The sequence below is a fragment of the Pseudophryne corroboree genome, assembly GCF_028390025.1.
Source record: "Pseudophryne corroboree isolate aPseCor3 chromosome 2 unlocalized genomic scaffold, aPseCor3.hap2 SUPER_2_unloc_1, whole genome shotgun sequence".
NCBI classification, from domain to species: Eukaryota; Metazoa; Chordata; class Amphibia; order Anura; family Myobatrachidae; genus Pseudophryne; species Pseudophryne corroboree.
The window spans coordinates 986,502-996,980 of record NW_026967488.1 but is presented as its reverse complement, the minus strand read 5'-3'; the positions used below and the strand labels follow the sequence as shown (position 1 = coordinate 996,980).

Genomic DNA, 10,479 nt, shown 5'->3' with positions numbered 1-10,479 from the left:
CTCCCCCCCCCCTCTCTCTCTCTCTCTCTCTCACCCTGCTTTCTGTCTGCTGCGATCTGTACTGTTGGGTGATGGGTGCTGTGGTGGGTGATGGGTGCTGTGGTGGGTGATGGGTGCTGTGCTGGGTGATGGGTGCTGTGCTGGGAGAGGGGTGCTGGGTCAGAGATGGAAGTAGCAGCGGTGCTAGGGGGCACCAGATAAACTCTTGCCTAGGGCATCAAACTGGTTAGGGCCGGCTCTGTAGTGAGTGGATACATTATATGGAGCACAAACTATTTTGTTTGTCTCTTAGTAACAAAATTCTGGTATACCGATGTCTGGGGAGCAGACCTGGGGTGTAAGGTAATATTTTACTGCGAGGCCACACCCCTCTTTTTTGTCACATCCTCCGAAGGCGCATTTTTACTGTTCTGCCTTATAGCCGTATTGCCTAGAAACAGCTAAGGGGACGCTTTAGGTTTTTACACGTCACACGGATGTGCTCTTTTCTGAACCCCTGTTTGTTCATACATTGCCACGATTATCAATCCCTGCTGCAATATGTGCTGATAACAGGTACACTTATCAGGTTTTCCCAGTTTAGTTTCACTTTGAACAGAATGCTCTCTGTTCCTGCACTGGGTGTACACTATATACTGATAGAGTGGCAGAGGCTGTGGCTGCAGCCAATGAGAACATGAGAACAGCAGCTGTCACTGGTTGCTGGAGAGGAAGGACGATCGCACTTTAGCTACATACTGTACACAGAAGCTGGGAGGCTGGTAAGTTATCGTCTCTTGTTATTGTTACAATGTATCACTGAGGATGAATGTTTAGAAATAATGTATCTGTATTAGTGAGTGAGTGATACAGTTCTCTCCCTGTATCTCTTATTACTTCTTATATCCTCTCTATGCTGATGATACTCAGATCTACCTCTCCTCCCCGTCCTCTCCCTCGCTCTTCTCACTCGTATCTCCAACTGTCACTCTGCTATCTCTTCCTGACAGGTCTGTGGGGGCCACTAGGCAACAAACTTATTGGGCCCCTATCAGTAAAAATATCAAAGTGATATATTAGTGATGTTATGTAGTAAACTGAGAAATATCAAATATACATATTGCTCTATATAGTGTGTGTGTGTGTGTGTGTATATATATATATATATATATATATATATATATATATAGCAAACGAATGCAGGCGGCACTCACAGGCTTGAATAGTGCATAAAAAGCTTCACCCTCACGGGTGAGGTGTTTTATTGAAACATGCAGGAAGCTTTTTTTACACTATTCAAGCCTGTGAGTGCCGCCTGCATTCGTTTGCTGTATCATGGTGGGTCTGCGTATCCACAAGGAGGGCACCACAGCAAGATATGTTTCAGAGGCGTGCCGGGGTACACACACAAGATATATATATATATATATATATATATATATAATGTGTGATAGCCGGGCAGCGGCAGATCCATCAGTCATTTTAAAAAGCATTGCACACCAGGCCGTTTCATCACATAAGCAAGTAGTTTATTCACAGTTCAGTCAGAGTTATCACGACAATAACATTTAACTCCTCATTCTCCTCTCCAGCACAATATTCATATGGGTTACATCAGGTTACATCTCCGTTTATTTGCTTCACTGGCAATAACAGCATTTACAGTGATGTGACAGCATTACAGTACAGTACATACCAGCGCAGTCTCTGGGAATCAGTAGTGCGGCTTCCGCAAACTGAGATTCATTTCAGTGTGCTCTCCCACATTTGCTAGGGGCTCTATCTAAACGGGATCTCTCGTGGACACGTTACTGGGGGCCTTCCGCCAAACGTGCTTCCTACCACTCACCCAGCTCGTCCTCTCCCGCAGACTCACACCTCCCGTCCTGCTTCTTGGGTATCCCTGAAGATGCCTTTGTTCCTGGTTCCTTCCACTGTACTCTGCATACTGTGGCTCTTACACTGCAAATCTGGATATATCTTTCTCATTCTAGCAGCACCTACATGCTGTTCTATAATGCCAGGGACTATGGAGTACTATGCTTGTTCCACAGTCCCCAGACTGCGTTTCTCCTGGACACTTAGCCTGTGCCTTCCATCCTCAGTCCTCAGCTCACACTGAACTGTCCTGAGCTTTGTTCCTTTTGCTAAAATCCCCCTGCACTTCCTGTCCTAACCCCCTAGATGTGGCAGGGTCTGCAAGAACTGGATTTGGGGCCATAAAACTCCCCCACTCACTGATAAGAATTAAATGGCTTTTGGAACTTTCCAATATCTGTTAACATTCCAGTATGCCACATACACCCCTGCTAAAATCTTGCGTGTCCCCACGCAATATAACTATGAGCTTGCAAAAAGTCTTGCAAGGAACAGTCTCTTACTGTATACTCTACAGCAAGGTCAAAACATAACACACAATAAACAAGCATAATTGCAGTATACATAACACACAGTATAACAATCACATGAGCAGAAAAACATGGCATGCAAACACACAATATAACAATCACATGAGCAGAAAAACATGGCATGCAAAACATCACATGAAATACAAATCACATATACTGCTGCCTATTTCCTGTGAATTACAGTCCTGGGTCACAGATGATCATGAATGTTCTAACATCTTCTGGCAATTGTGCCAAACACTTAGAACCTGCCCGTGCCGGCCCTTGTCTCCCCCAGTTCGCTGGGTCAAAAGAGATAGGTGGCTTTCATGGGCCCCTCCCAATAAAGTTTTCCCCAAATTGTCAAATAAATCTTCGGTACCGATCCTGTTCGCGGACGCCAAGTTGTGATAGCCGGGCAGCGGCAGATCAATCAGTCATTTTAAAAGCATTGCACACCAGGCCGTTTCATCACATAAGCAAGTAGTTTATTCACAGTTCAGTCAGAGTTATCACGACAATAACATTTAACTCCTCATTCTCCTCTCCAGCACAATATTCATATGGGTTACATCAGGTTACATCTCCGTTTATTTGCTTCACTGGCAATAACAGCATTTATAGTGATGTGGCAGCATTACAGTACAGTACATACCAGCGCAGTCTCTGGGAATCAGTAGTGCGGCTTCCGCAAACTGAGATTCCCCCCATTCGCTAGGGGCTCTATCTAAACGGGATCTCTCATGGACACGTTACTGGGGGCCTTCCGCCAAACGTGGTTCCTACCACTCACCCAGCTCGTCCTCTCCCGCAGACTCACACCTCCCGTCCTGCTTCTTGGGTATCCCTGAAGATGCCTTTGTTCCTGGTTCCTTCCACTGTACTCTGCATACTGTGGCTCTCACACTGCAAATCTGGATATATCTTTCTCATTCTAGCAGCACCTACATGCTGTTCTATAATGCCAGGGACTATGGAGTACTATGCTTGTTCCACAGTCCCCAGACTGCGTTTCTCCTGGACACTTAGCCTGTGCCTTCCATCCTCAGTCCTCAGCTCACACTGAACTGTCCTGAGCTTTGTTCCTTTTGCTAAAATCCCCCTGCACTTCCTGTCCTAACCCCCTAGATGTGGCAGGGTCTGCAAGAACTGGATTTGGGGCCATAAAACTCCCCCACTCACTGATAAGAATTAAATGGCTTTTGGAACTTTCCAATATATGTTAACATTCCAGTATGCCACATATATACTAGGTGATTAATCGCGCCCTACGGGCGCTCTTTACACCGTCGTAAGTGGCTACGCCCCCTTAACCCTTGCACACCCTTGTGGCATGCAATAGTTGTATTATATGGAGTATTACCTCCAATCATAATTGTGCGAGTGGTTAAATATTGCACGGACAAAGGGCGTGCAATGGTTAAGGGGTAGTAGCCCCTTTCAACAGCATGAACAGCGCATGCAGGGCCTGATGAATCACCTGGTAGGTGCTGTGGTTGGGGGAGTGGTGGGTGCGGGGTAGACGCGGATGGGGTGCGGGGGTGCAGCGGGTGGGGGAGGGGCTGGTGTGGTGGTGCCGTGGGTGGGGGAGGATGTGTGAGTGCCGCGGGTGGGCGTCCAGAACCACCACAGGTAGGGAAAGAGTGGTTGCGGGGGTGCAGCGGGTGGGGGAGCGGGGGCGGGGGTGAGGTGGGTGGGGGATGGGGTCTGGAGCCACTGCGGGTGGGGGAGGAGCAGTTGCCGAGGTGCCCTTGGTGGGGGAGGGGCGGGGGCAGGGTTGCTGCGGGTGGGGGAGTGGGTATGGAGCCACTGCGGGTGGTGGAGGGGGTGTGTGGGGGTGCCACAGATGGGGGCCGGAGGTACTGCGAGTGGGGGAGGGGCGGGTAATGCTTCTCCTGCTTCTTCTCCTGGAAGCAGCTGAGCTGCTGTCCTCCCTTTGGCAGTGGCTCTCCGGGAGGCTCGCACAGCAGCCAGTCACTATTGTTAGCGCCGGTGTCCCAACGCGCCGCATTACAGGAAAGAAGATGCACTGAATAAACTACAGCTCCCAGCAGCCCTAAGGGCCGGAATGCTTCGGCACTAAGGGCTGCTGGGAGCTGTAGTTTATTTAGTGCGTCTACTTCCCTATAATGCAGCACGTTGGGACACCGGCGCTAACAATAGTGACTGGCTGGCAGAACTGACTGACTCGCTGAATCAGTGTAAAAGGTGGGAGTGCTGTGCAGTGTCAGTGACCCTACACACCCACTGCACTGCACAGCACTGTCACCTTTTACATTGATTCAGCGTCCAGACATTACCCTCCGCGATATCACCCTCTCTATCCGTTACATTAGCCATATCGGGGCTTCCAGGCCGGCAGCCCAGGTGCTGTGTTGCGTAGTCAGGGCCTCTGGGGATCTGGGCGCCGCTGTGGTGGGGAGGCACTTCTGTGACATCACGCGCAGAGGAGGCTCCGGGGCTCAGAGAGTATGCGGCGCAGAGAGAGCTATGAAAGCCTTCCGCTGCGCCGCTTTCATACACATCTGTGCCGGTGGCCGCAGCAGCTTTTGTTCCACCTGCGCCGCGGCTAGGGAGTGGGGATTGTTGATGCCGGAGGGGGCAGGTGGACTGGCAGCAGGACATAGGACGCTGCAGTAAAAGGATGTTTTCCCCCTATCTACAGCGCAGAGACTTGCTGCAGATGCTGTGGCATACCCTCCAGCTGCACCTCTCTGGCAGGTACAGTCCCTTTTTTTAATGGTCTGTACCGATTTTTGGCTCTCCAAACTTCCGTTGAAAGTATAGGAAAAGGGGCGTGGCCACACGCCTTTTCGGATTTGTAGCGATTTTTATGTGTACATTGTTGGAGGGTGTGTTGCTGCAGATGCAGGGGGCCTATTTTGGGGAGTGGGCCTGGAGCTGCAGCTCCATCAGCCCCATTGTTAATCCTGCTCTGGAAACACACAGCTGCCAAAGGGCAGAGCCTCCCATTGGATGTAACCTGTGTGGGAGGATGTTACTCACCCAATCAGCTGTTGATTGGGTGTGATAGACCTGCTGCTAACCCAATGAGAGCTCCTAGCCACGCCCAGCATTATCCACACAGTCACAGAGTCACAGATCTGGGCTATTATATAGGAGATATATCGAGATTGATCGACGGCACTCAGAGGCTTTTGTTGCAAAAATTATATTCAGAAAACTTCAGCAGAACATCATATCAAATCAATGTTTTGGTGCCAGCATACACCGTCATCAGGATGTGATACTGCACAAATACATATGACATAGGTTTTCTGAATATCATTTTTGCAACAAAAGCCTCTAAGTGCCGTCCTATCAGTTTTGCTACATTTACGGGGATACCTAAGTACTTTGAGTACCGTATTCTGCCAATATCTATCTATCTATCTATCTATCTATCTATCTATCTATTCCGTTTGCCTTAATGTGTAAAAAAGGGGATGCTGTCTGCCGTAATGCGTAATTTGTACAAAAGGGGACGCTGTCTGCCGTAATGTGTAAAAAAGGAGACCGCTGCCTGACGTAATGTGTAAAAAAAGGGGACGCTGTCTGCCGTAATGTGTAAAAAAGGAGTACGCTGCCTGCCGTAATGTGTAAAAAAGGGGACGCTGTCTGCCGTAATGTGTAAAAAAGGAGGACGCTGTCTGCCGTAATGTGTAAAAAAGGAGGACGCTGTCTGCCGTAATGTAAAAAGGAGGACGCTGTCTGCCGTAATGTGTAAAAAAGGGGATGCTTTCTGCTGTAATGTGTAAAAAAGGAGGACGCTGTCTGCCGTAATGTGTAAAAAAGGAGGACGCTGTCTGCCGTAATGTGTAAAAAAGGGGACGCTGTCTGCCGTAATGTGGACGCTGTCTGCCGTAATGTGTAAAAATGAGGACGCTGTCTGCCGTAATGTGTAAAAAAGGAGGACGCTGTCTGCCGTAATGTGTAAAAAAGGGGATGCTGTCTGCCGTAATGTGTAAAAAAGGAGGACGCTGTCTGCCGTAATGTGTAAAAAAGGTGACGCTGTCTGCCGTAATGTGTAAAAAGGGCGCGCTGTCTGCCATAATGTGTAAAAAGGGGACGCTGTCAGCCGTAATGTGTAAAAAAGGGCGCGCTGTCTGCCGTAATGTGTAAAAAGGGGGCGCTGTCTGCCGTAATGTGTAAAAAAAGGGGACGCTGTCTGCCGTAATGTGTAAAAAGGGGAATCTGTCCGCCGTAATGTGTAAAATGGGGCTCTACCTGGTGTAGTGGTGCTACCGTGTGGCGTAATTTGAATAATGGAGACTACTGTGCACCGTTATATGAATTGGTATTATTTTGCGGCCACACCCCTTCCCCACGAAGCCACGCTCCTATTTTCTTTGCACGCGCCTATGGCGTGCACTGCCCCTGTTTTACATGGGGTGGGGGTGGGGGGGCCTCCGGTGCCATTTCTTGCACACAGCGCTAAAATGTCTAGTTACGGCACTGTTGCTAGGTATCCATTTCCCTGGCCCTGAGCGGGTCCCCCTCACCAGATCCTCCCCAGGGGTGAGGGGGTGGACTTGGATGGGGGGGGGGCAAAGCATTTTGTTGCACAATGGCCCACCGCTCGCTAGTTCCGCCACTGGGTGTAAGGTCATCTTTTACTGCGAGGCCACACCCCTCTTTTTTGTCACATGCTCCGAAGGCGCATTTTTACTGCTCGCACTTAGAAACTGCCTAGAAACGGATAAGGGGACGCTTTACGTTTTTACACGTCACGGATGGGCTCTTTCCTGAACCCCTGTTTGTTCATACATTGCCACGATTATCAATTCCTGCAGCAATATGTGCTGATAACAGGACAGGTACACTTATCAGGTTTTCCCAGTTTAGTTTCACTTTGAACAGAATGCTCTCTGTTCCTGCACTGGGTGTACACTATATACTGATAGGGTGACAGAGGCTGTGGCTGCAGCCAATGAGAACATGAGAACAGCAGCTGTCACTGGTTGCTAGAGAGGAAGGACGATCGCACTTTAGCTACATACACAGAAGCTGGGAGCCTGGTAAGTTATCGTCTCTTGTTATTGTTACAATGTATCACTGAGGATGAATGTTTAGAAATAATGTATCTGTATTAGTGAGTGAGTGATACAGTTCTCTCCCTGTATCTCTTATTACTTCTTATATCCTCTCTATGCTGATGATACTCAGATCTACCTCTCCTCCCCGTCCTCTCCCTCGCTCTTCTCACTCGTATCTCCAACTGTCGCTCTGCTATCTCTTCCTGACTGGTCTGTGGGGGCCACTAGGCAACAAACTTGTGGGGCCCCTATCAGTAAAAATATCAAAGTGATAGGTTGGTGATGTTATTTAGTAAACCGGGAAATATCAATTATACATATTGCTATATATATATATTGTGTGTGTGTGTATGTGTGTATATATATATATATATATATATATATATACATATACAAAGCAAATTGAATCGCACACACTTCCTTTGTAATAAGTGGGTGCACGGTAATAAATATTTGATATGTAGCAAAAGTAGAAAATCCACTTGTACCAGCACACCTGAAGTAGCAGAAAAACGTTCCTTTTATTATTAATCCATAATTATCTTGGAAATAAAGTGCAATTGTGCAATTCAATGGATAGGCAGTCAATGAACAAAAAAATATTAGTTCCATTGCATGTTACCAGTCCGCAGCTCCACCAGCAGCTGTTTCGGTGCCACAGCACCTTCATCAGCGTCCAGGAGCCATGCAAATGTCATAGAAGCCATCCATGCATGTTCACAACAAATCCACTACATCAGGGGTTCTCAAACTCGGTCCTCAGGACCCCACATAGAGCATGTTTTGCAGGTAACCCAGCAAGTGCACAGGTGTATTTATTACTCACAGACACATTTTAAAAGGTCCACAGGTGGAGCTAATTATTTCACTTGTGATTCTGTGAGACCTGCAAAACATGCACTGTGTGTGCCCCCGAGGACCGAGTTTGAGAACCCCTGCACTACATCTTATATACCCACAACCACACCCAATCATTACAAACACCCGTGTTACCTATTCCAATCTGTGCCTCATCAAACACCATCCAATAGAAACATGGCATTGCTTAGGTCTCCATAGTAACATGTAAAATCACTAACCTCTCCGCCCAGCACATTGTCAGTTCCCACCACACTTCCTGGGTGCCACATAAATCATGTTCCCCGGTAACAGCATTGCGATGTGATCGCATTACCGGAAGTGACGCGCCTCCGGCTCCGGCATTATATAGAATGTTACCGTAGTAACAGTGACTCTATGGGCGTCATCAGGGCGATCTATATATTATACATGATAAACTACCTATCCATGCATCCGTCTGGAGGCAATGAATAAGTGATTGCTCATGTAATAATCAAACCATGTTAATAGAATAAACAAAACAATTTGAGTATAGGACTACTAATTAATTACTGAGGCACTGATTGGTACAGGCAGCAGAAAGAATGGAATTATCACAAGAGGTACCTTAAGGTGAAAAGATTTTTCTTACTATATCAAACCCAATATTTAAGTAAGTTGTCACTTGGTTTACATGCCTAGAGGGACAAAAACTAGCGGGGATCCATCAGTTCTACACACAATAATGTCTCTATGAGATGTTATAAAGAAAGGAAGTAAATAACGGTTCTTCATTCAGTCCATTAGGGACCCTAGATTATATATCCATTTGGATTCCTTTTGTAACAATGTACGGTTCCTATCTCCTCCTCTTCTGGACGGGGGAACTTGTTCAATTGGCATAACTTTCAGGTCCTTTATGCCATGCTTGGCTACCGAGAAGTGACGTGCTACTGGCGTTGTGCTGGTGTCAATCTTTGTCAATGCTTTTTTGATGGAGCTGCGATGCATTGATATCCTTTCCTTAAGCATCCTTTGGGTTTTCCCCACATACATCAATTTGCAGGGGCACCAAATCACATACACCACGTATTTTGTGTCACAGGACATTCGCTGTTTGATCGGATAGCTCTTTCCTGTGAGTGGATGCAGAAAACAAGCTCCTGTATAGAAGAAACTGCAATTCACACAACCAGTGCATTTGAACACACCATGGGGTATATTTACGAACATTCGTAATTTTCGGAAAAAGGTCAAAGTTCAATCGCGAATGACATCGAAAGTGTAAAACTGCAACTTTTTGAATTTATTACGCCTAATTTACTAAGCTGTCGTATTCGGATTTTTCATTTGTTCCGATGTCGATGTCATTCGTGTTTTTTTCCCGTTTTTTACGGCAGTGATTAGCAAAACACTGCCGACTTTATCACAATGAATCTCGGCCGGATCTGTGTGATCCGTGCTGGGGTTCATTTTTTTTTTTTTAAATAAACACTGTAAAACTTAAAAAAAAAATTGCGTGGGGTCCCCCCTCCTAAGCATAACCAGCCTCTGGCTCTTTGAGCCGATCCTGGTTGCAGAAATATGGGTTCCCCCATATTTAAGCAACCAGCATCGGGCTCTGCGCCTGGTCCTGGTTCCAAAAATACAGGGGACAAAAAGCGTAGGGGTCCCCCGTATTTTTAAAACCAGCACCGGGCTCCACTAGCTGGACAGATAATGCCACAGCCGGGGGTCACTTTTATATAGTGCCCTGCGGCCGTGGCATCAAAAATCCAACTAGTCACCCCTGGCCGGGGTACCCTGGGGGAGTGGGGACCCCTTCAATCAAGGGGTCACCCCCCCAGCCACCCAAGGGCCAGGGGTGAAGCCCGAGGCTGTCCCCCCCATCCAATTGGCTGCGGATGGGGGGCTGATAGCCTTTTGTGAAAATGAAAAGATATTGTTTTTAGTAGCAGTACTACAAGGCCCAGAAAGCCTCCCCCGCATGCTGGTATTTGGAGAACCACAAGTACCAGCATGCGGCGGAAAAACAGGCCCGCTGGTACCTGTAGTACTACTACTAAAAAAATACCCAAAAAAAGACAAGACACACACACCTTGAAAGTAAAGATTTATTACATACATCCACACAAACATACATACATACTTACCTTATGTTCACACGAGGGTCGGTCCTCTTCTCCAGTAGAATCCAAGGGGTACCTGTTGAATAAATTATACTCACCAGCTCCAGGGTCCCAGGCTCCTCGTAGCAT

The 10,479-nt window shown here is 47.4% G+C and overlaps 1 protein-coding gene across 2 annotated transcripts in view; it reads left to right on the top strand.

The window, feature by feature from the left end:
* The first annotated feature begins 658 nt into the window (after window positions 1-658).
* Window positions 659-10,479, top strand: part of LOC134983035 (V-set domain containing T-cell activation inhibitor 1-like) — a 106,864-nt gene continuing 97,043 nt past the window's right edge. Inside the window, exon 1 of one of the 2 annotated variants that reach the window (XM_063948733.1) lies at window positions 659-761. The gene's annotated coding sequence lies outside the window, so the exon portion shown is untranslated. Of the gene's footprint in view, window positions 762-7,297; window positions 7,385-10,479 lie in introns of those variants that run through there. The other variant, XM_063948734.1, reaches the window with a different exon arrangement.